Source organism: Balaenoptera physalus (genome assembly GCF_965194825.1).
Source record: "Balaenoptera physalus genome assembly, chromosome: 19".
Lineage (NCBI taxonomy): Eukaryota > Metazoa > Chordata > Mammalia > Artiodactyla > Balaenopteridae > Balaenoptera > Balaenoptera physalus.
In genome coordinates, this window is record NC_138900.1 from 41,793,532 (window position 1) to 41,819,364 (window position 25,833).

A 25,833-nucleotide genomic window follows, 5' to 3' on the forward strand; every position below is an offset into this window, starting at 1 on the left:
ACATCTTCTTTATCCAGTCATCTGTTGATGGATACTTAGGTTGCTTCCATACCTTGGCAATTGTAAATAATGAACATTGGGGTGCATGTAACTTTTCAAATTAGCGGTTTTGTATTTTTCAGATATATACCCAGGAATGGAATTGCTGGGTCATATGGTAGTTCTGTTTTTAGTTTTTTGAGAAACCTCCATACTGTTTTCCACAGTGGCTGCACCAACAGTGTAAGAGGGTTCCCTTTTCTCCACATCCTTGCCAACATTTGTTATTTGAGTTCTTTTTGATGATAGCCATTCTGACAGGTGTGAGGTGATATCTCATCGTGGTTTTGATTTGCATTTCCCTGATGATTAGTGATGTTGTGCGTCTTTTCATATACCTTGAACTCTTTATTGGATAGATTGCTTATCTCCACTTCACTTAGGTTTTCTGGGGTCTTCTTCCTTTGGTTGGAACATGTTTGGAACATATTTCTCTGTTGCCTCATTTTGCCTTATTCTCTGATTTTATTTCTAGGTATTAGGTAGGTCAGTCCTGTTTCATGATCTTGGAGAAGTAGCCTTTGTAGGAGGTGTCCTATGGGGCCCAGCAGCACACTTCCCTCTGATCACTAGAGCTATATGGTCTGGGGTATGCCCTGTGTGGGCCATGTGAACCCTTCTATTGTGGTGGGACTGACTACTGTGGGTGTGTTGGTAGGTGGGATTGGCCTCTGGCCTGGTTGGCTGCCAGGCCCTGCCTCATGCAGCATCTGCTGGCTGGTTGGTGGCAAGGTCGAGTCCCAGGGGGTCCCAGGGGTTCCTGATGCTGGTGTTGGTATGCTGGTGGGTGATTCTGGGTCCTGGGGAAGCTGGCTGTGGGTCCCAGGGGGTCCTGATGCTGGTGTTGGCCTGCTGGTGGGTGGGGCTATGTCCCCACATGGTTGGCTGCTTGGACTGGGGGGTTCCAGAACTGGTGCCAACTGGCTGGTGGGCAGGTAAGCCCTTGGTGCTAATAGGCTAGGGAGAGGACTCCAAAATTGCACTTGCCAGCACTTGTGTCCTGGCGGTAGATCAAGCTCCCCATAATGGCTGCCGCCAGTGTCTCTGTCATTAGGGGAAGTCCCAGTTGCCTCCTGCCTCTCTGGGAGGCTCTCCAAGATCCGCAAGTGAGTCTGTCTCAGGCTACATTCAAATTACTGCCTCTGTGTGGGATCTTGGAGCATGTGAGATTTTGCACGCACCTTTTAAGAGCAAAGTCTATGTTTCCTGCAGCCCTCTGGCTCTCCCATATGCAAGCCCCACTGGCCTTCAAAGCCAGCATTCTGGGGGCTTATCTTCCCAGTGCAGGACCCTTGGGCTCGGGAGCCTGATATGGGGCCCAGAACTCTCGCTTCTTGGGGAGAACCTCTGTAGTTGTGATTATACTCTTGTTTGTGGGATGCCTACCAGGGGGTGTGGGTCTCAACTATACTGTGTCACCACCCCTCCTACCTGTCTCATTGTGGTTCCTTCTTTATATCTTTAGTTGCGAAAAATCTTTTCCACGAGTCTTCAGGTCACTCTCATCTATAGTAATCTGTAAATAGTTGTAATTCTGGTGTGCCCATGGGAGGAGGTGAGCTCAGGGTCTTCCTGCTCCATCTTGGCCACACCTCTGTCTAGAAGTTCTTAGAGTCTGTGCAGGCACAGGGCTATATCCTCTAAGAAGCCCTGCAATTCAGAAAGCAGTGATACACTGTGGTCTTTGTGACAGCCGCTTCTTTGGAGGTTCATTACTAAATCTTTGTCATTGGGATCTTTTCTTTTCCCCTGTGCATGTCCTGTGCTTTTTCCCTCTTATGGAACCTAACTGGCAAATGAAATCTTATGCAGAACCATAATATGTTGCACACCAAATAAAGTCCCCCTGCTTGAATTAGATAGTTTCTTAGAGAACTGAATGCTAGAAAATGGAGAAGAAAGGGTATGCGGACCCTCATCTGATCTCTTTTGGATGCCCCTGAGGTATTTAAAAAATCCACTAAGAATCAAATGAGCAGTTATAAAATGATTGCCTTGGGGCATGAATTAAGGATTCTGAACATTGGAGCTTTTACCACATTTAAAGCCAATCTCAAAATGTGAGCTACATGAAGGCAATGACATTGTCGTATTCAATTGTGTATTTCTAGAACTTCTAAGCATGCTTGGCACATGCTAGGTCTCAGTGTTTATTGAATAAGTGAGTGACTGCTATATTCAAGGTGCTGTGCTACTATTTGTTTTTCAGTAAGTTGGGAAAAGCTAGTTTTGGTTCAATACTGATTTTTTTTAGTCCTGTGTCACTATCACCATTTGTGAGATGGATGGCCATGATTAGAACATAAGTCTGTTGGCCTCAAAATACAGCAGTACTAACTGACTTTGAAGAGTCAAATCCATGACATCAGTCTACTGAGAAATATCCTCTCATTGAGAGTTGGTCAAACATAGAGGTCAAAATGGCCTGGGGAGGAATGGGGTCCATGAAACATGGAGTCTGAAAAAGAACAGACGTGCAGCAGGACAAATTCGTGAGATTTTATAGAGAAAAATTAAATGTGTTTAGCATAGACATAATGCTGGGATTATTTTGACTCCTGTATAAAGAAAAATAAATAAGTAAAACCCTATGGTAAAGGACTGGCAGTTCTAGAAAGTATATCTATTAGAAATCCTTGATTGGTCCTATGACACTGAAAGTATTCCTGTAGCCATCCAAAACAAATATTTTTCTTGCTTAAACGTTAAACTTTCACATTACATATTGCCATATAGAAAATATGTTCTCTGTTGATGATGTTAGCAACAATAAAATTAGATATATTGACAATATTTGAATTACTACCAAACTTCTGGCTACAGAGAATGATTTATTCAATGAGGGTGGCAAATGGCAATTCCTGGCGGCAATCCTAGCAATGGTGGATTTACCGTAAATACCTTGGAATGTGCTTTTTATATCTGAAGAGGAAGATCACCTTTGTGTATTACAAAGGTTGTAAAGATCAATTTGTCATTGGAAATCGTTGCCACTGAACGACTTATATTGTACTATATTTTTTGGAAAAATTGTTTCTACAGTGGTGTGTTTTAACAACAGAATTGTTCATGTAGGATCTATCAATAGTGTATCACAATCCTGATAAAGTCTTGTGTGGAATCAAGCATTCTCTCATTTTACATATACCTATGTTATTTTTAAATTATAATTTATTTTTCAATAATGAAGTAATACTTGCTCATTGTAAAGAATTAAGGGAAAAGCATAATCCTAAACACTTAGGGACAATCACTGCTTTCATATTTCTAAATTTTAATTTGTCTTGAGTAAACAAGTTAAACATGTTTAGAGAAGAAATTTAGAAAATTCAGACATGCAAATATGAGAAAATGAAATCACTCACAATTTCACCACTAAGAAATGACACTTCCAACATGTTGGCCAAAGTACTTATCTAGATTATATATTTGTATACCAGATACTTAAGATATGCATTTTATTTTGAACAAAAGAAACCACACTATTGGATGACAATTTTTTATTGTGATTTATTACTTCATTTTCATATTTCTAGGCTAATAAAATTCTTTTATAATACCACTCTTACTGAATCTATAGAGTTCTATCACACTACAATTTATTTTGACAATCTCTTATTATTGGCATTTTATATACAAACCTCTGCAATATTTCTTCACTAAAACTTTACACCTACTCTTTGTTATAATTTTTGGATAAATTCCTACAAGTAAAATTTTTGTGCAGGGAAGTGGAATAATTTTCATTCTCACTGAAAGTGTATGAATTGTTATGTATACTGTATATCATCATGCTCGGGGATTATGTATAATTATATAAATATTTATTAATGCCCTGGACAAAAAGGGGAATCTCATTGTGTCAATGTCATTTGGTTGGAAGGAACAGATTTCACTTATGTTGCTTCATGTACTGAGGATTTTGTGAGGAAGCTTGTATTAATCGGGCCTCATAGGATCATAGAAAAGCCAAGCACCAAGGAGTCTGATGCTGAATGTGACAGAGGAAGGTTTTTCAAGATGAAGTACAACTCTAGCTATCAGATCTGGTCACCTTCTGCCCTTGATAAGAGATTTTTAAAAAATATTTTAACTTTTTATTTTATCTAAATTTTTTAAAAACTCAGCTTTTATATATAGTAATGACATAGATAGTAGAAAAGACTAAGAGAGAGGAACTCAAACAGCTTAACAGCAGAAAAACAAATAACTCAATTGAAAAATGGGCTAAGGACCTGGATTGATATATATTAAAAAGAAGACATACAAATGGCAAATAGGTATATGAAAAGATGCTCACCATCACTAATCATCAGGGAAATTCAAATCAAAACCACAATAAGATATCACCTCACACTTGTTAGATACCTATTATTAAAAAGACAGAAGATAATGAGTGTTGGTGAGATGTGGAGAAAAGGAAACCCTTGTATACTGTTGGTGAGAATGTAAATTGATACAGCTATTATGAAAAATAGTATAGAGGTTCTTCAAAAAATTAAAAATAAAACTACCATATGATCCAGCAATCCCACTTCTGGGTTTTTATCCAAAGAAATAATATCATTATCTTGAAGAGATATCTACACCCTCATGTTTACTGAAGCGTTATTTATAGCATTTGAGACATGGAAACAACCTGTGTACTTCAATAGAAGTGTGAATAAAAAAAATTACACACACATACATAAATATACACATACACACTGGAATATTATTAAGCCACAAACAAGGATGAAATCCTGCCGTTTGTGAGAACATGGGTGAACCTGGAGGACATAATGCTAAGTGAAATAAGCCAGATACAGAAAGAAAAATAGTATATGCTCTCACTTACATGTAGAATCTAAAAACAAACTCTTAGAAGCAGAGAGTAGAATGGTGGATCCCAGGGGCTGAGTGTGGGGGAAATGGGTAGACATTGGTCAAAGGATATATAAGTTATAAGATGAATAAGTTCTGGATATCTAATGTACAGCATTGTGACTATAGTTAATAATGCTGTATTGTATACTTTAAATTTGCCAAGAGAGTTGATCTTAAGTAAGAGAATTTTTACTAAACTTCAGCACTCTTCCGTTTTGGTTTCTTACATAATATTTCTTACTGCTTTCTGTTCTTATTATCAACTTGATATACTATTTCTCATATTTAAACTTCCAGATAAATAATATCATTGGGTCAGAGCATCATGAATGTTCCTCTTGGGTCATGCTTTTGCTCCACACTGCTTCATAGGTCAACTGGATTTCCAAGCCCAATGGGCTATGACCTGAGAAGCAGGGCAGAGACACAGAGAATGGTAAACTGTGTAAGAACCCCATCCACAGAGGGGTATATTTCTGGCAGAAACTCGGAGCAAAATAGGCTTCCCTCCTCCTTTTTATTTTAAATTACATTTTACTGTGTATAAACAGCAGTGAATAAATGTTATATAACCACTGGTCATTTGTATTTCTTGTTTTGTAAATTTAGTGTTAATATGTTGTATTCTAAGATTAAAATACATGGAAATGCAAACATTATTATTTAACAGGAAAATGTTTAGTTAATGAAGTTTTTTTTCCTGTTTGTTTGAATCAAGTACCTTTGAAGTTGGGAGAGTATTTTGGAAATCCTTAAATCACTTAAAATAATTTAGACCTGCTATTAATTTGACATCACGAGTGAGTAGTTAATGCACAGTTAGCAAGTTCATCACTGCTTTTTAATTAAACATGAGTTGATTGTGAAGAGAGAATTATTGAGCATTTGAGAGATATATCTAATGGCTCTATAATTAGATGAAAATTACATAAGCAAGGAATGCCCAATTTAATTCTTGCTATATATTAGCTGTATAAAAAAAATGCTGATACTTCATTCACGTTTATCAAAATAGCCTACAGCAAGATAATTAGGGATCACTTTTGCCAATGGTGGTACTTAATAGACATACTAATTGATATCAATCTTTCTTCAAATAGCCCATTAAGTGGAAACTATTATATAGAAAATAGTTTATCAATAAAAATAAAAAATGCGTTTCTTTTTTTTGCAAAGTTAATTGACTGCACTCATATATTTTCATTTATTAAAATTAAATAATACTTTGCTTTGTTGATGATTAAATAGCCATAACTGTCAATGAATCTCAAATATTGATGGTAGTTAACAATCACTTTATAAAAATAATAATGATATACCGCATAATCAGAAACAATAAAATGTAAAATTATTATATTGAAATAAGAAAACAATGAGACTGAGACTTCGCTGGTGGCACAGTGGTTAAGAATTCGCCTGGCAATGCAGGGGACACGGGTTCGAGCCCTGGTCTGGGAAGATCCCACATGCCTCAGAGCAACTAAGCCCGTGCGCCACAACTACTGAGCCTGTGCTCTAGAGCCCGCAAGCCACAACTACTGAGCCCGTGTGCCACAACTACTGAAGCCTGTGCACCTAGAGCCCATGCTCTGCAGCAAGAGAAGCCACTGCAATGAGAAGACTGCGCACCGCAACGAAGAGTAGCTCCCGCTTGCCACAACCAGAGAAAGCCCGTGCACAGCAACGAAGACCCAACGCAGCCAAAAATAAATAAATAAATACATTTATTAAAAAAAAAAATATGTATATATATATAAAACTGCATCTCTAACTCCTGATCAATGGAGCAGTTCTCAGAGCTTCTGAGAATCTGTTTCCTGTGTTATAGTCCTCAGTTTGGCTCGAATAAAAAATTCTCTTTAAAAAAAAGGAAAAGAATATGAATAAGTTTTATTTATTTGTGCTTAAGATTAGGTAAACTTCTAATAATAATTTTCAAAATAATCTCTTTTTGAGGAGACTGCAGTAAATTGGTGGAATATCATACCAGAACTTTTGTCTTATGAAAGTGCTGGATGATTGAGGTCTGTCCTTGAAAAAGTGAACATTTCCAGTCAATCCACATTATATATCAGATACCAATTTGTGATAAAATTCACAAAGCTGAAAAATTAAGTAAATAATAATAGCAAATACTACAATAATAAATAAAATTTCAAGGTTTGGGAAAAATATAACTAACTTATAATTAGTCTTTGGATCTACTTGATTACTGTAAAATTTCAATCAAATAAAATCAAAACAAAAGCCGGGGCAAAGATTGCAATCTCAGAAGGAGGTCTTAGAATAAATGGATTCAATTAACATTACATAATTTTGTTTTTCTAATTGAAAGTCAAATCTATTAATTAATCATAAAATTAATTTGAGTTACATAAGCATTAATAATAAAATAGAAAAAAAGTCAGCACCTATAATAACAGTAAATATATTGCCATTAGATTTTGGTTTTAGTTTAGTTATGTACTTGATGCGCGTGTGTGTGTGTGTGTGTGTGTGTTGTGCTGCATGGTGATGGTGATATAAACTGTATTTCTATTGTAGGTCACAGCCTGTATTAGTAAGGATTCTTCAGAGAAACAGAACCAATAAGATCTATCTATCTATCTATCTATCATCTATCTATCTATCTATAGATATAGATATATCTATTAATATATAAATCAGCTCATGTGGTTCTGGAGGCTGAGCAGTTCCATGATCTGCAAGCTTGAGAACAAGAAAAGCTGGTGTAATTCAGTCTGAGTTCAAGGGCCTGATCGCTGGTTTGGAGTTCAGGGCTGATGGTATAAGTTCTGATCTGAGTCTGAAAGCCCAAGAACCAGGACTGTAGATGCCTAAGCCAGCAGATAGATGTCTTAGCTCAGGTAGAGAGAGAGAGCAATTTCACCTTTCCTCCACCCTTTTGTTCTATTTAGCTATTCAACAGATTGGATTATTTCCATTGGTAAGGTTCATCTTTCTTTACTCAGTTCACCAATTCAAATGCTAGTGGCTTCCAGAAACACCCTCACAGGCACACCCAGAAATAATGTTTTGTTAGCTATCTGGGCATCCATTAGCCTATTCAAGTTGACACATAAAATTAATCATCACACAGCCAAAGTTTGAAAAATATATAAATTTATTATCTCTTGTATAATGATTAAAATTTTTATAGTTTGTGGTTATTCTTATAATATGTTGTGATTTACAGGTGTGGATATAAATTTGAATCAAACCATCCAGGTTTGAAATATGGCTTCAGCATTTAAAAGCTGGATGTTAAAGAGCAATTCTCCTGAACTCTTTGTTTCCCCATTTATAACATACATGTAGTAATAGTATTGAACTGACTGGGTTGTATGTGTGTGTTTGTGTGTATGTGTATGTGTGTGTGTGTTGGTGGCATCAAGACTTACTATAAAGCTATAATAATCAAGACAGTGAGTTATTGGCATAAAGATAGACAAATAGAACATTGGAACAGAATAGAGTCTGAAAACAGACCTGTACATGTACAGGTATACATGATCATAAAACAATAATTGAAAATGACTAGATTTTATGGTATATGTGTGCTTTCTGAGCCTAGAAATGTAGGCAGGGGTCTTGCATATCTTTTTGGAAAGTTTGAGTGTATTATCCTGAATGTAATATATAGTCATTGAAGAATAAAAAGGGAGAGTGACAGGATAAGATTGACTTTAGAAACATCAGAAAGAAGTGATATGGAAGATGGATTATAGAAGGGTAATGTTTGATTCTGGCAGTATAATTAGGAGGCAGTGAGATTGAGGAAAGAAGAGGGGGTAGATTTGAGATGTATTTAAGAGGATAGAACCAGTGGTCGTGTCTGGCTGATGTAATGAGTGAAGGATAATGGAGTAAGAGGTATGAAGGACAGCTCATAGATTTCTGTCTTGGGATTCTGAGCACAGACACATGCCATTCACTGGGATAGGGAACAGCAGAAGGAGTTAAGTTTTGGAGGGTACTTGATGATTCAATTTTGAATTTGTTGAGTTTGGGGTTCTTTGAGGACTGCTAAAGGGAGTTGCCCAGTACTCAGAAGGATATTTGGGACCAGAGGTGAGTGGAGAGGACTGGTATTATGCTAAGAATTTGGAAATGTTCAGCATTTGTGTGGAAATTGAAGCCATAGACTTGAAGCTTCACAGAAAGAGTCTATATAATAAAAAGAGAAAAGCATGGAAAAGGTCAAAGGTAAATCTAGAAAGTAACAGTATTTAAGGGATAAAGGGAGGAAGAAAAGTCAGAGTGAATCAGAATTTATTTTTTGTAGGTGCCTAGGGGCATAAAACTATCGACAAAAAAGATCAACATTATTAGAGCCAAATTTGAGGATTGTAACCTGGGGAAAAGCATCTCAGAAAGCTCTGAGAACTGTTCCGTTAGTTAGAAATCAAGGCACCGTTATATGCTTTTTTTTTTGAGACAGAGGGCTGTACATCAAATAACGTATTATTGACTGTTTACATAATCCAGATCTAAGCGTCATCGTGGTGGGTCGTGTGACCCCTCACAAGATGAAGAAGGAATGTTATCTTTTAAAGAGTCATCTTGTTGATGCTAGGCGGAGGTTGCTCTTTATGGTTGAGCAGGTATTCCTGCTGATGGAGGAGGTCTGGTCGATGCATAATGTGGATACACAATACACAGTGGGAAGAGAGGAGAGGCCAAAGGGCAGAGAATTTTTATGCTTAAATTTTTCGTGTCTTGCCATAAACATGAATTTTATTTCACAAAACTAATTTGGATTGTGTGTGTGTGTGTGTGTGTGTGTGTCTCAGTGACAGTAAGGGCACCGCATAGGGAACTTGTCTTGAAGCTGTGTTTCCATCAAAGCACATTGGTTTTACTCAGAGCGTATGTTAATGGGGGAGGGCTGTTGAAGATTAATGTTGTCACTTTTTCTTGACCACACTAAGACAGACTCATTAAGGAGACTAAGCAGGTAGAGTCAGAGATAAGAAGAGAGTGGACATTGGCATCAAATGTTGGAGAGCAGGAAAGTAAGATAAGGACTGTAGTTTGTCAGATTGCCAGCAGGAAACAGATTGCACTCTCAACTTGGGTAGTTTAGGAGAGCTTAATAAGAGATCGTTCGTTTACCAAGGTGTGGGAAAGATGCAGGGAAACTCCAAGCGACAGTGCCTTTCAGCAGGGCTGGTAAAGGGTGATGCCATGACTGCTTCTCAGCCTAACGGGGCAGGAGGAGGGAGCAACTATCGGAACCTGGCATGAGAGAGCTTTGTGGGAGACTGCCGCTGAAGGAGCTCTAAGTTGTGATGGAGGGGCTTTGCAGGGAGGTGCTGGAGGGTAGTTACCCTGACCCTCTCTTGACTCCTCCCCGTGCTGCTCTTGCCTGTGCTCTCCATCGGCCAACCCCAATCAGAAGCAAGGCAGTCAATGAACATAGTCCATATAGGTCAGCCTCTGGGGTAGAGCAGGTTGGAGGAGATGGGAGTGGATCTAAAAGGGGCAAACGAAATACACACAGCACAGACTGAGAAATATCTATTGGAATTCATCACAAGAGGTTTTGACCCCTTATTGGGGTCAGGGCAGTATTGGGGCAGAAGGTAGATTGCGGAGAGTAAATCAAGGATGGAACAGGAGTGAAGAGGAGGAGTTACTGTTAAGGGAGAGCGTTTAGGGAATGACTGGAAATAAATTCTGGGTAATGGGTGGCAGGTGTGAGTTAAGATGGCAGACCCTTATTCATATATAAAGTCACAGACTCAAAACAGTACCTTGCAAGATCTCCCTGTAATTTTCCAAAACTGTGAGAACAATAAAGGCCAGATCAATAAAAGAGACATATCTTAGGACCAATCTGTAAGGAGATGTATGTATGTCCTCCTTACTGCATGTTCATTGAAACTTGTATATGCACGTGAGCTCTGTAACACGCTGTCTCCCCCACTGGAGATTCTGCTTTAAATGTCATTACAGATCTTCCTTGACTTACAGTGGGGTTATGTCCCGATAAACCCATCATTTAGCCAAAAATGCATTTAATACACCTAACCTACCAAACATCATAGCTTAGCCTAACCTACCTTAAACGTGCTCAGAACACTTACATTAGCCTGAAATTGGGCAAAATTGTCTAACACAAATCCTATCTTACAATAAAGTGTTGGATAGCTTATATAATTTATTGAATACTGTTCTGCAAGTGAAAAACAGAATGGTTGTCTGGGTACATGATGGTTTTAAGTGTTATCGGTTGTTTACCCTCGTGATCACATGGCTGACAAAGTAGGGAGCTGTGGCTCACTGCCACTGCCCAGCATCAGGAGAGTATTGTACTACATATTGCTAGCCCGGGAAAAGGTCAAAATTCAAAATTCCAAGTATGGTTTCTACTGTATGTGTATTGCTTTCTCACCATTGTAAAGTTGCAAAATTTTAAGTGTAACCATCATCTGATAACCTCAGTGCCTAGTGAAGTGTTTGAAACATAGCAGATGCTCAGTGAAAATTATTGAATACAAAAATGTTCAAATGTCCAAAACCCTAAAAACATCCCAAAGGCATAATCTGATGTATGAACACAATCAGTTACATTTAGAATAGCTAAAAAAGCTATTTGGCTCTTCAGTATAGCCCCCTCCCTCTTCAGTATATGCTATACATCTCACTTTCATCACTCCTTTTGTTCCTCCCATAAATAGTTTTCCTTAAAAGAGTTTTAACTCCTCCTGTCCAGAGAAAGTTTGATTCTTATTTGACAAGTCATATCAGCTTTGTACAAATTCTGGAACATCTCTCATGTGAATTTAAGTGTATTGCTAAACTCTTTCTCTCCATGAAGCTTCTTTGGGAGGCTTTTGTAGAAAGTAGTTTTTCTCCCATCTTAACTGGTTCCATTTTCAACCTGATATTACAGTGTCTGGGTTCTAAGACTGACTGAGAAATATTTCCTGTCTAATTGACTGAAGGGGGTAGAAAGTTGCTTTAAGTACTCTATGACTATTTTAGATATGTTTCTCTTGTTTAAGAGGTATTTTGACATATTTAAAAATTCTTAGTAATATTTTTGGAAAGAGAAGTATAGAAAGAATCTTGCTTCTTCTAACCCTTTAATTTTTTGACAATTTCCATTTCTCTGTTCTAAGCTACACAATTTGAAACCAAATTCTACTTTTTATTTTGTTCACAAACCATAATATCACAAAGTATGATGAAAGCAAACTAGCCTGAACAACAAAATATTAAAACATAATGAAACTTGGAAATTCTAAGTTCTAGAACAAAAGATGAAATTAAAATCTCTATTATGAAAAGGAATCTGGCAAATTTCAGTCTGGCCCCTGGGGCCTTTATACGACGGGCAGAAGCGTAATATATAAAAGATAGTAAATCAAGTTGAACTTGGTGTTTCTCAGATTTTAGTGGTTTGTTTTTAACCCTTAAGACTAAACTCTCCAAGTGGCTGTTTAAATTACCATAGTAGGATTAATAGGCATAGTTGTGCAGGAAAAGCAGAATTTTCTGCTTCTGAAATGTGCATATTTCACAGGTTATGTACTTTCACATGCCAAGATACATTAAAATTTTACTTGTTTAGGAATAGCTCCATTTTTAAGCTTCCAAAATAGATCAGCTGAAATGATACACATTTTGCACATAAATATTGGAAGGGTTGAGAGAGTCAACGTGATTCTTGCCTTGTGGAGACTAGACACAGTGGATTTCCATGTTGTACATAGTCCTGAGTCTTTGTGGTTCCAAAACACACCCACTTTATAGGATGTGTTATAAATACATTGCTCCTCAAAATAATCACTTAACATTTGATTGTTATTAAAATACTGAAAAATATCTACTTGACTATTTGGATTATTTCATTTTGAACATATTATTTTTTTGGTGTATATAATGCTACTTAAGTAATTGTGTGTTTTTTCCCCAATTGTTTGAGTGCTGCAAATTCAATCTTCTGTAATTAAAAATAAATCTTTGAAATGAACACAGCTGTTATTTTCCCATATACTTTATTGAAAGTGATAAAAATGGATAAAATATAACCATGAATTGTGCCTCACTCCTATGAAATATCAAGCTCCCATTTCCTTAAGCTTGGGGAGGTTTTTTTTGTGTTTTTTTTGAAATAATATGATACTGAAAGAAGGGAAATAAAATTCTTAGAAAGATTTAAAAAGATTATTAATAGATGGGATTTGAATAAGACTGATCAAATGCTGGAATGGATGCTTTCTTTTCTTTCTTTTTCTTTTCTTTCTTTCTTTCTTTTTTTTTTTGATTGCCTACATTGTCTGAAAACTGTTCAGCAGAACAAAGGGTTTTATGGATGAAAGACTAGTATGAAGAAACATGAATGTCAACTCAGGCTCTGAAAGACAGTCTGCTAATGAAATATTCTAAAAGTCATTTTCAAGGTGGTTGAAAGTTCTCACTGATGTGCACCAATGCTTTTGATAAAAAAATTATATATATCAAATAATTACACAAATGTTGGCTCTGGGGATAGAGAAAAAAGGTTAGCTTATATGCACCCAAATATTAATGAAAGATTTGTGTATCATACTTTCTTTCCATGAGTAAAAAATAATGAGACACCTGATAACATTACTTTGGTAGTAAATTTTTTACTTTTTACATATGAATAATGCCTTTTTCTGCTATCTAGGTAACGTTAACTAACTGTGATCTATGATTTACTACCTTAATGGTTAGCTCTTTATGTGCAAAGTGTAGATCATCTTTAAAAATTGAACTTTCCCAAAACATCCTTGAGTGAACTTTCCTGATAAATGCAAGAAGTAGTGACTTTTCCCCAAAGATCCACTGATCCACTATATTAATATACATACCTGCCAATGACACCTACTTCTCCTCTATTCTATGGTATGCATTCTTTCTTTATATATATATATATATATATCCTAAGTAGCTATATATATATATATATATATATATATATATATAAAATCTCAGTAATATTTTTAAAGTGTATATATGTATATATATATATATACCCCATATATTTATATATGTAAGTATACCTGTCATATATATATTTTTATATATATATATGACATATACATTTGTGTGGGTTTATAATTTGATGGTGGTCCAGTGGTAAAGAATCTGCCTTGCAATGCAGGGGACGTGGGGTTGATCCCTGGTTAGGGAACTAAGATCCCACCTGCTGCAGGACAGCTGAGCCCCGTGCCACAACTACTGAGCTCATGCACGTCAACTAGAGCCCACGTGCCATAAACTACAGAGCCCATGCACCCTGGAACCTGCGCGCCACGACTAGAGAAGAGAAAACCCGCACACCACAACTAGAGAGAAGCCGGTGCACCATGATGAAAATCCCACATGCCTCAACAAAGATCCCGCATGCCGCAACTAAGACCTGACTCAGCCAAAAATAATTAAAATAAATAAATGTAATTTGATGGAACTTTGTATTCAGATGTTCTTGGAATCTGTCTGTGTCAGTTTTCTATGACTTTGATTTTAATCATGCAAGGATGATGAGGACTCTCTTAAAGGAATGTCTATCATGGTGCCCCATACAGAGAGACCCTTACTTACGGTTACAGTGGTTCTATGACATGATCAGATTAATGGAGACATGGTTCATAGGTTTTTTTAAACACTCCATATCCGATTGACCGTGGAGCATCTACCTTCTGCCCCTGTCACAATCCCAGATGACTGGCTAAATCACGGTGGTCTAATAACAAAGTTAAGCTTTGTATGCCTGGATCTGGGTTGGGCTTGATTACAAAAGGCAACTAATCTGGGGGATGGACTCTATCTCCATTCCATTTTATACTTTCATGAATGAAATTTTAATTATATGCATTGATACAAACATAAACAAGAATTTTGCATGACATTTAATACGTTTGGGGACCAAACTGGTCCCAGTCTCTCAAACCCATCTGCCTTTGTATATATGTTATTGCCAGTTTATAATGCACTTTTCCCTTACACTTTCTTTTCAACTTGAAACTCCTTCTCAGCAGTCTAGATCAAAATGTCTATTTAGGGGCTTCCCAGGTGGTGCAGTGGTTGAGAATCCGCCTGCCAATGCAGGGGACACAGGCTCGAGCCCTGGTCTGGGAAGATCCCACATGCCGCGGAGCAACTAGGCCCGTGAGCCACAACTACTGAGCCTGCGCATCTGGAGCCTGTGCTCTGCAACAAGAGAGGCTGCAATAGTGAGAGGCCCACACACCGCGATGAAGAGTGGCCCCCGCTTGCCGCAACTAGAGAAAGCCCTCGCACAGAAACGAAGACCCAACACAGCCAAAAATAAATAAAATTAATTAATTAATTAAAAAAAATGTCTATTGAGGTCTTCTGCCCATTTTTGGATTGGGTTGTTTGTTTCTTTGATATTGAGCTGCATGAGCTGCTTGTATATTTTGAAGATTAATCCTCTGTCGGTTGCTTCATTTGCAAATATTTTCTCCCATTCTGAGAGTTGTCTTTTTGTCTTGTTTATGGTTTCCTTTGCTGTGCAAAAGCTTTTAAGTTTCATTAGGTCCCATTCGTTTATTTTTGTTTTTATTTGCATTTTTCTAGGAGGTGGGTGAAAAAGGATCTTGCTCTGATTTATGTTATAGAATGTTCTGCCTATGTTTTCCTCTAAGAGGTTTATAGTGTCTGACCTTACATTTAGGTCTTTAATCCATTTTGAGTTTATTTTTGTGTATGGTGTTAGGGAGTGTTCTAATTTCATTCTTTTCATTCATTCCACATATATATGGAATCTAAAAAAAAAAATGGTTCTGAAGGACCTAGGGGCAGGACAGGAATAAAGACCCAGATGTAGAGAATGGACTTGAGGACACGGGGAGGGGGAAGGGTAAGCTGAGACGAAGTGAGAGAGTGGCACTGACATATATACACTACCAAATGTAAAATATATAGCAAGTGGGAAGCAGCCACATAGCACGGGGAGATCAGCTCGGTGCTTTGTGATCACCTAGAGGGGTGGGATAGGGAGGGTGGGAGGGAGATGCAAGAGGGAGGAGGTATGGGGATATACGTATATGTATAGCTGATTCACTTTGTTATACAGCAGGAACTAACACACCATTGTAAAGCAATTATACTCCAATAAAGATGTTAAAAAAAAACCCCACAATGCTGTATTCTCTTTGAAATGTCAACTGACATTGTTACAGTATTTTTTTACATATGTATATGAGACAATTTCATATCACATTGTAATTTTCAAGTATTTTTATACGTATTATAGTAGTCAGAGAGGTTCTAGAGCTTAGGGGCTAGTGCTTACTCAATAAAAAAAAAATCCCCAAGATCAAAAGTAGGCACTCAGTGAATATTAGTTTTTAAAAATTGTTCAAAGGTAAATAAGAGTATGTAAATAGGATCTTTACAAGTTATAAGAAAGGCTAAAAGAAAATGGAGACCAAGATGTAACATTCAGAGATAGTTGAAAAAATGGAGTCACCTTGTAGAGAAATTGTGGTCCTTGTGCACTGTTTGTGGAAATATAAAATGGTGCAGCTGCCATGGAAAACAGTATAACAGTTCCCCCCAAATTAAGAATGTAATTACTATATGATTCAGCAATCCCACTTCTGTGTATATACCTAACAGGACTGAAAGCAGGGTCTCAAAGAGGTGTTTGCACAACTGTGTTCATAGCAGCATTATACATAATTGCCAAAAAGTTGGCACAATACAGGTGTCCATCGATGGATGAATGGATAAACAAAATGTGGTGTGTACATACAATGGAGTATTATTCAGCCTTAAAAAGGAGGGAAATTCTAATGCTTGCTACAACATGGATGAACCTTGAGGACATTCTGCTAAGTGAAATAAGACAGATGCAAAAAGGCAAATGCTGTGTGATTCCATTTATATGAAGTACCTAGAGTAAAAAATTCATAGAGAAAGGAGGTTAGTTGCCAGTGACTCAGGGGAAGGGGAAATGAGTTGTTTAATGGGTGTAGCACTTCAGTTTTGCAAGATGAAAAGAATTTTTGAGATTGGTTGTACCAAAATGTGAGTGTACTTAACACTACTGAACTGTATTAACCTCAAAATGGTTAAGACAGTAAATTTTATCTTATTTATATTTCACCACAATTTAAAATAACTGATAAAGAGAAGTCATCCTCATTATATGTATCACAATTATGTCAGACTAATTCATCACAAAGGTATTTTAACATCTATAATTTTGGTTATAAATTTGGGGGCAGCGAGTTTATTTTTTATTTTTATTTTTAATTTTTTAAACATCTTTATTGGAGTATAATTGCTTTACAATGGTGTGTTAGTTTCTGCTTTATAACAAAGTGAATCAGCTATACGTATACATATATCCCCATATCTCCTCCCTCTTGCATCTCCCTCCCACTCTCCCTATCCCACCCCTCTAGGTGGTCACAAAGCACAGAGCTGATCTCCCTGTGCTATGCGGCTGCTTCCCACTAGCTATCTATTTTACATTTGGTAGTGTATATATGTCCATGCCACTCTCATGGTGGCCTCGTAGAATGAGTTTGGGAGTGTTCCTCCCTCTGCTATATTTTGGAAGAGTTTGATAAGGATAGGTGTTAGCTCTTTTCTAAGTGTTTGATAGAATATTTTTAATTTTTTAAGTAAGTTGATATACCATGTTGTGCTAATTTCTGCTGTACAGTGAAGTGACTCAGTTATACACATATATACATTCTTTTTTTTAATTCTTTTCCATTATCCTTTATCCCAGGAGATTAGATATAGTTTCCTGTGCTATACAGTAGGACCTTGTTGTTTATCCATTCTGAATGTAATAGTTTGCATCTACTAACCCCAAACTCCCAGTCCATCCCTCTCCCTCTCCCCCTCCCCCTTGGCAACCACAGTGTGTTCTCTTTTACTGTGAGTCTGTTTATGTTTTGTAGATTGGTTCATTTTTGCCATATTTTACATTCCCCATATAAGTGAGATCACATGTTATTTGTCTTTCTCTTTCTGACTTGCTTCACTTAGCATGATAATTTCTAGTTGCATCCATGTTGCTGCAAATGGCATTATTTCCTTATTTTTTTATGGCTGAGTCTTATTCCATTGTATATATATACCACATCTTCTTTATCCATTCATCTGTCAATGGACACGTAGGTTGTTTCCATGTTTTGGCTATTGGGAATAGTGCTGCTATAAACATAAGGGTGCATGTATCTTTTTGAATTATAGCTTTGTCCGGGTATATGCCCAGGAGTGGGATTGCTGGATCATATGGTAGTTCTACTTTTAGTTTTCTGAGGAACCTCCATACTGTTTTCCATAGTAGCTACACCAACATACATTCCCACCAACAGTGTAGGAGGGTTCTTGGGGCAGCTAGTTTAAACAGAGATTATCTGGTTGTTGCAGAGATATCCACATGCAAAAGAAAATTTACTGTTTTATAATTTTAATACTAATCCATTAAGATGTATTTATTGCATATTCACAGTATTTCATAGCCGTTAATCATTGGGAGAAAGGATAAAAATGAATATCAAAAAGGTGACTACCTGACTGTATTCTAAGGGTTTTTATATAGCGAAGTCATAGCTCATAACACATTAAGGGAATTGACACAGCTGCTTTGTAAAGTCAGACATTCTGGAATTGTTCTAGAATAAATCTTAGCTGAAAATTAACTCAAGAAATTCAGAGCACTGACACCAGTAAGAAAGGAGAATGAGATTTTCCAGCAACATACTTGGTCAGTTGCATCTACTATAATTGTTCTTAAATGCTCACCTAGCAGTTGCCTTAGCAATATATTTCTCCAGGGGGAAAATGGCCAAACAGGAAAACCTGTGTCTCCTCAGCTATTTCTCAGCAGTGATGTTAAGTCTTTTAAATCAGATCTGTCGAGTTTCACGTTCCTACCTCTGAAGCTGTTGGGGATGGCCTAGAGAAAGGCAAGTTGAAAGGCAGCTATCAAAAGTGGGTTCAGGGGGGTGGCCACACATGTGCAGCCTGAGCCGGAGTGCTTGGATGGTGCTGCGGTGGCAGGAGCAGCGCAGAGTGGGGCGGCCGCTGGAGATGCCTGACCTGTTCTGTTCTGTTCTGAGGCCAGCGGTGCGATGGAACGGGGCCAGTGACCATTTACACCTGAGGTGGACTGCGGAACAGCACGTACCAGAGGTAGAAGTCCAAGTCAAACATAGAAGGGTAGCCTCACTGAGCAACCAGGAGTGTCACCTGTACCCGAGGCGATCTCAGCAGCAGCAGCAAGTCTCTGTGGTGGATTTCCATGCAGAACTGAGACAGGCATTCTCAGCTGAGATACCAAGAGGTGGTTAAAGCAGTATTGGGACACCCAGGTAGCTGATTTCAAGAGAAAACAAACAAAATAAAAACAGGCTCTATCTACTGTTTGAAGCTTCTGCCCCAGCTTGCATTGTTTGGTGGAGAACCTTCGACATACCTTAATCTGTAGCCTTCCCTTAGGTCTTAAGGATCCCGAAACTTTCCTGTGGACATTGGATTTGGTGGAGCAGCAATCATGACTGTGGGAAAGAGCAGCAAGATGCTGCAGCACATTGACTATAGGATGAGATGTGTCCTGCACGATGCTTGGATCTTCACTGGCACCTTTAAGGCTTTTGACAAGCATATGAACTTGATGCTCTGTGATTGTGATGAGTTCAGGAAGATCAAGCCAAAGAATTCGAAGCAGCCAGAGAGTGAAGAAAAGCAGGCTTTGGATCTGGTGTTGTTGTGCCAGGAGAACTTGGTTTCCATGACTGTGGAGGGACCACCCCCCAAAGATACTGGCATTGCTCGGATATCACTTGCTGGAGCTGGAGGAGGCCCTGTGGTTGGCAGAGCAGCTGGCAGAGGTGTTCCAATTCCCCAGGCTCCTACTAGATTAGCAGGCCCTGCCCGAGGGGTTGGGGGTGGCATCCCAACAGGTAATGACCCTACAGGGAAGAGACATTGTAGCAGCTGCTGCAGGTGCTGCTACTGCCAGCACTGCTGGAGCCCCAGCTCAGTATCCACCAGGACAGGGGTCTGCCCCCACACCTGTTGGTTGAGCAACCCTACCTCCAGGAATTATGGCTCCTGCACCTGGTATGGGACCACCCATGGGCCCACCAATTAGGCTTCCCCTACTTGAGGGACTCCAATAGGCATGCCCGCTCCAGGAATGAGACCCCCTCCACCAGGAATAAGAGGTCCACCTCCACCATGAATGTGGCCACCAAGACCCTAGGATACTATTGATCCTTCCTAGTCACTTTTTTCCTGCAGTGCGTCTTGTGGAATGTGTGTAGTGTTTGTGAGCTTTTGTCCCCTCTGCTGCATTAATATTAGCTGATAAATGCATAGAGCGATAAAGAAAAGTGGGTTCAAAAGGAGGTAGATGAACTTCATCTAGAAATTTCAGAGATTGATTGGGGATTGAGACAACTATCAAGAGGAAAGGTGTGGACCCAAATAGAGACCCAATATTGGCAAAATTAAGGGGAAGTAGGTCAGAGGAGACAAATAATTCTAGATAACAACTCATAAGTAACATTTATGAACCATACACTACATCCCAGGCACTCTTCTAATCACTTTACTTGTATTAACTCAATGAATCCTTTCAACAACTTTATGTGATAGATACTTACATTATTCCCCAATGTCTTACCTCGTATCATCCCAAAAGGAGACCAGGGGACAAGGATTTGGATTCAATCCCAGGGCAATGATATCAGGTACTCTGTCTTCTATGAGAGAGTGGAGAAGTCAGTCAAGGAAGGGAGGAAAACCAAATAAGTTCTGTTAATTAGTGGTGTCTGCCGTGGGCAACCAGGGCTCCAAATGCCACTGGAAATGCTGTATAGAATATGCCTCAGCATTGTTCCACTGAAGGACAGGGAAGCGTTAGATTTTATCCGCCAGCTCCTACCCTTCGTTAGTTGAGGATTGCTTCTGAGGCATTAATTCCTAGGCACTGTCATGTTATCATATTCCAAAACATCATAAGGAAGAGAAGCAGTCCTTGGTATAGAAGGAGCTGCAGATGGTGTCAGAGCAATGACAGCATCTGCTTCACTAAGTTTGCATATGAGGAACATGGGACACAAAATTAACATCATTCAGTTTGGATTTTTTCTAGAAATAATGACCATTGACTGAAGCTAGGTTTCTATATTCTGCCTGTGTTTACATGGGTAACTCAGTACAGCTAAAGCTGATGAAACAGACAAGAATAGAAAGACATCTTACACATGAAATCCATAGCTAACAGTGAGACACAGTTCACTGGTTCATTCATTTATTCAATCATTTGTACTTTCATCCAAAAATTTATTAAGTGCCAGTGTTGAGTTTAGTAGTGTTTTATGCACTGGGGATGGGGTGGCGAGAGGGATATAAGGAGAACAATTATGACAAGATTTCTGTTGTCATGCAGCTGACATGTTACTGGAGAGGCAAAATAAATAATTTCAAATGATAATGAATACGTTGAATGAAATAGACGTCTACGTGACTAATTACAATGCTAATAGTTACTCAGAGCACCAGCAACTTGGCCATAATTGCCAAAGAAAAAGGGAACATCCACTTCTTACCAGAATTAAACTCCTAAATATGATACTGAGGACCATGTAGTTAGCAAGTGGATGGCGGTACAGCAAAGGAGAGGTGGATAAAGAAATTGGAAACACATTGCCAGCAGAGCTTGGTGCATACCTGCCCTGATTAGAATGATGAATTATGATGTTTCGAAAGGAAAATGGTTGTGTATATTATCCTATATTTAACTTTGCATAAAAGATTAAAAGCATATCATCACATATTCTGTATCATTTTAGTAGGCTGAGTGTATGCTCAAATATGTGATAACTCTAGATCAGGGATTAAGAACTTCTTCGGGGCATGCTTTTTTTTTTTTTTTTTTTTTTTTTGCCACTGCTCGACTTGCGGGATCTTAGTTCCCGACCGGCCCTCGGTAGTGAAAGTGTGGAGTCCTAACCACTGGACCGGCAGGGAATTCCCAGGGCATGCTTCTTTCTATGGAATGTAGTTCGAGTTACATGCTGTAGGTCACCCTTGGAGACTAGTCTGTCGTGGGATATCTGTAATCAAAGTCTGCTCATGCATTCTCTCATTCCTTTAGTTTTATCTTTATTCTCACATTTACTGAGTGCCCGTATCGGGCAGGTGCGGTTTGGGGCACTGAATTGAGCAGGAGAGACGTGGTAACTGGAGCTCACATTCTAGTGGGGGAACCGGACAACAAGTAAACAAGAAACTGATCAACAAAAAAGTTAACAACCCTTTCGATTCGGCCTCAACAGGGTCCTCCAGCCCAGTGTCGTTGGAGCCAAATAGAATGATATACTGAGTTCGGTTCAGAAGCAAAGGAAAGTTTTATTCTTTGATCAAAAAAGGGAGAGGTGCGAGCTCGCACTCTCCCCGGCAGGCCGTAGGCGGGGCTGCTAGAGTTCTCCTAGCGGGGAGCGGGGCCGAGTTCTCGCGGGTCTGGCGCAGGCGTGTTGCTCACGCTCCAGGTCACGGTGTCACGCACAGCGTCTCCGCACACGGGCCCGCCGCCACCATCTTGAATCGCAGTGTTGTGCGCCGCGCGTCTGCACGGGGCCGTGGAGCCGAGGTGTCGGGCGCAGCTGTGTTGCACTAGGAACTCTGGTCCAAAGGGCTGGGCACAGGGCCTCTGCGTGTGGCAGCCTATGGGCAGGTGAAACTAGAATAAGCACAAAGGAAAAAAAAAAAAGGTTAGACATTATTACGCAGCTTCTATTTTTATTTCCTGGGAATTGTTAATGGACTTTACCGGTGGCAAAAAATCTCTCCTCTGTCTTTTGTTCTGCTCTTCATTCTCAAGGGGCGCGGAAGGGTGCAGGTTCATTTTCTGTAAGTATTGCCTACTGATTTCGGGCGTCGTCATAACCCGGGGTAGAGGAGAACTCCCTAGCTACCTTTAGCTATGTATGTCACCAGGCTTTGGCCCTAACTGTTCGTATCCCTGAGTGAGGCAATTTAACCTTTTGGAGACAGAGGATGTTACCGAATTAGACGTGAGGCCCCCCTCTTGAGGTCCTAGGTGAACTGAAGCCCCCCCTGGCTCGGTCAGGGTGTTCTTTCCCCCTCAGGTTCGTGCTGCCAATAATGAAACTGAGTTTGGCGCAAGCAAGACCGGCTTTTATTCAATGGCCAGGGAATGGAGAAGGGTAACTCGTGCTCTAAAGGCACCTTCTTCCTGAAAGGAGGAAAGTGGGGGACTTTTAAGGGGTGAGAGGCAAGTGCGTCATCAGAAACTGGGGAAAAGGACGGTGATTTCTAGGAACAGCCAGGGCATGCGCAGTCCCTCAGGCCCTCTTGCACACGCAAGGCCCTCTTGCACATGCACAAACTGTGTCTAGCAGAGTACAAATGCCCCTTTGGGTGGAGATCTTAGTGTGGTAATGAAGTAAAGGTAACTTTCAGACACCTCCAGATTTCATCTGCGCAGGTGCGTTCCTGTGGTCAATTCAGAGCCGGTTTGGGGCGGTTGACCACTGTATATCTCTCAAAACATATACCTCTCAAAGTACAGCTGCAAAACATCTCTGCCGAACACCAGGTACTTTTGAAACAAACACAGAAATGAATCTGGGCAAGTGTTGTTCAGCTCTCAGGAGTTGGTATGGAAACACAGAGATAAATGAGGGGAAGAAAAGCGGTGACCTTTAGTTCACTTTGCCTGCTATCTTGGATCTAGCCAGTTTGGTCTGGTTTTGTTGTGCGCCTTTAGTGGCATCCTGTTGGTAGAACACAGCTAGCTTCTATGGTTAAAAGCAGTTTCTGCACCCGGGGGCTGGGCCGCATGGCATGGGTGACAAGGACACCAGTCACTTCAAGGTACATGGCCGACATATTAGCAAGAGCAGCATGTCTCAACTATCTGACTGATTATACTTTTCATGCCAGGAGTTACCATAACCACAACTAACCAATTATATAGGGCTTCCCTCCCATAGTCAGCTTGTTGATGAGCCTCCCTGATGGCTTGACAAGCTGCAGTTGGGGAAAGAAGTATGGCTCATGTTCATTAACTAGCCATCCATGGCCTCCTAGATCTCTAATGAAGCCCCGTTTTTGCACTTTGTCTATTTCTTCCTTTATGCAGATTGGGGAATAATTGGATGGATCTGGCCTTCGAGGTATGAGGGGTAGTTGCCAAGTTACTAGTTCTCTGGCCACCCTTTTGGCAATCGCATCTGCCTTGTTTCCCTCTGCATCCCCCTTTTGGCGACCCCTACGATGAGTTACTACCACCTTTTTTGGAAGCTGTACTACTATTTTTTTAATTTTTAATTTTGCATAACAAGTTTATTTTTGAAAGGCATATAGACAATAAACAAAGTAAACATCCCATCAAGATCTTAACTTCTGCCAAGTATTATCTGCCCTAGAATTGCTCCAATAAGTCCCAGTCTCTAGACATCTTAAATTCAATAATCGTCATCTTCATCAGAGTCCATTATTTTTCTTCTGTTGAGTTTAACTGTTGTTTTCTTTTCTGTTTGTTGGCTTACTTTTTCGAGGATTTCTGTTAAACCTTGTTCTGATACCTTCCCATTTAGTTGTCCATACCGTGCCATCTGTATAAGGTAATTCTCTACTGCTTTAGTTTTCTCAGGCTTTACAAGTGCTAAGTTACTTAATCGGGCCCGGGCTGACTGATCCAGAACTTGGGCTAAGATACTGTTTCTCATTTCTGCTTCCCTTTGCTTTGCTTCCTGTTGTGCTGCACCGCCAGGGTCCCCGTGCTTCGCCTGCAGCTCGGCCAGCCTGTGCTTCCGCAGCGCCTCAAGCTCCTCCTCCGCCATGGTGTGGCCGTCTGGAGCGAGCAGCCGCGGCCACGCTCCAGTCCACTCAGAGAGACCTCTGGGAAGCTGTACTACTTCGAAGAGCTTCAGTATGCTTAAGCCATGTTCCAGCTGTTTATTCTCCGCAGTAAGCATACCTCTTTCCTTCCAAATAGCCCCACGTGCATGGAGGATGGCATATGCGTACTGGGAATCTGTGTAAACATTTAAGATCCTCCCAGTCCTGAGCGCTAAGGCTCGTGTGAGAGTTATCAGCTCTGCCTTTTGGACAGAAGTCCCTGGAAGGTAGGCTTCTTGCTTCTGTGACTTGGGTCTAGGAGGTTACAGTGTATCCTGCCAGACTTTTCCCCGTTTCATAAAACTGCTCCTGTCTGTGAACCATTCCTTTTTGGCATTTGGAAGAGGCTCACTTCCTAGCTTGGGGCAACTGGAATAGATGGCGTCTGTGGTTTCTATACAGTCATGCTCCAGGGACCCCATTTCTGTGGGTATTAGGGTGGCAGGATTTAGTGCGTGACAGGTTATTATGATAGCCACTGGATTGTCTAAAAGCATAGTCTGAACTTGAATCGACCTTCCAGGGGATAGCCGTTCTGTTCCCTTAGAACTTACTAAAACCTGAATCTGGTGTGGAGTCCATATAGTGAGTGGCTGACCAAACATTAACTTTTCAGCCTCCTTTATCAGGGCTGCAGTAGCTTCCTCAGCCCGAAGGCAAAGAGGCCATCCCTTTGTGGCTTGACCTAATTGTTTAGAGAAATAAGCAACCGCCCGAGTAAGGGTCCCAGGTTTTGACCTAATACCCCAAGGAGATCCTCCTTCTCTCATGAATGTAAAGGTCAAAGGGTTTAACTAAATCTGGGGGGGGGGGGGCTAGGGCAGGGGCCTGAAGTAATTGCTTTTTCAATTCTTGAAAGGCCCCTTCGCATTCTGAATTCCATTCAAAACGATCATCATCCTTTCCTTTGAACTTTTCATATAGAGGCCTAGCTAATGGACCATAGTTAGGGATCCAGATGTGGCAAAACCTCGCCATCCCCGGGAAACCCTTAAGTTGTCTTCTAGTTTTAGGAGGAGGTGAGGC

At 39.8% G+C, this 25,833-nt stretch overlaps 1 long non-coding RNA gene and 3 pseudogenes across 4 annotated transcripts in view; 3 read left to right on the forward strand and 1 right to left on the reverse strand.

The window, feature by feature from the left end:
* LOC309649494 overlaps positions 1-25,833 on the forward strand; it is a 913,024-nt gene that overhangs the window by 153,460 nt on the left and 733,731 nt on the right. The gene's annotated exons all lie outside the window — the stretch shown is intronic.
* On the forward strand, positions 18,928-19,224 carry LOC309649480 (SNRPN upstream reading frame protein pseudogene; annotated as a pseudogene). Its single transcript has one exon. The product of its transcript is annotated as an SNRPN upstream reading frame protein pseudogene (transcript).
* LOC309649468 (small nuclear ribonucleoprotein-associated protein N pseudogene) lies at positions 19,227-24,174 on the forward strand (annotated as a pseudogene). The gene has a single exon. The product of its transcript is annotated as a small nuclear ribonucleoprotein-associated protein N pseudogene (transcript).
* Positions 24,254-24,899, reverse strand: LOC309649473 (programmed cell death protein 5 pseudogene; annotated as a pseudogene). Its single transcript has one exon. The product of its transcript is annotated as a programmed cell death protein 5 pseudogene (transcript).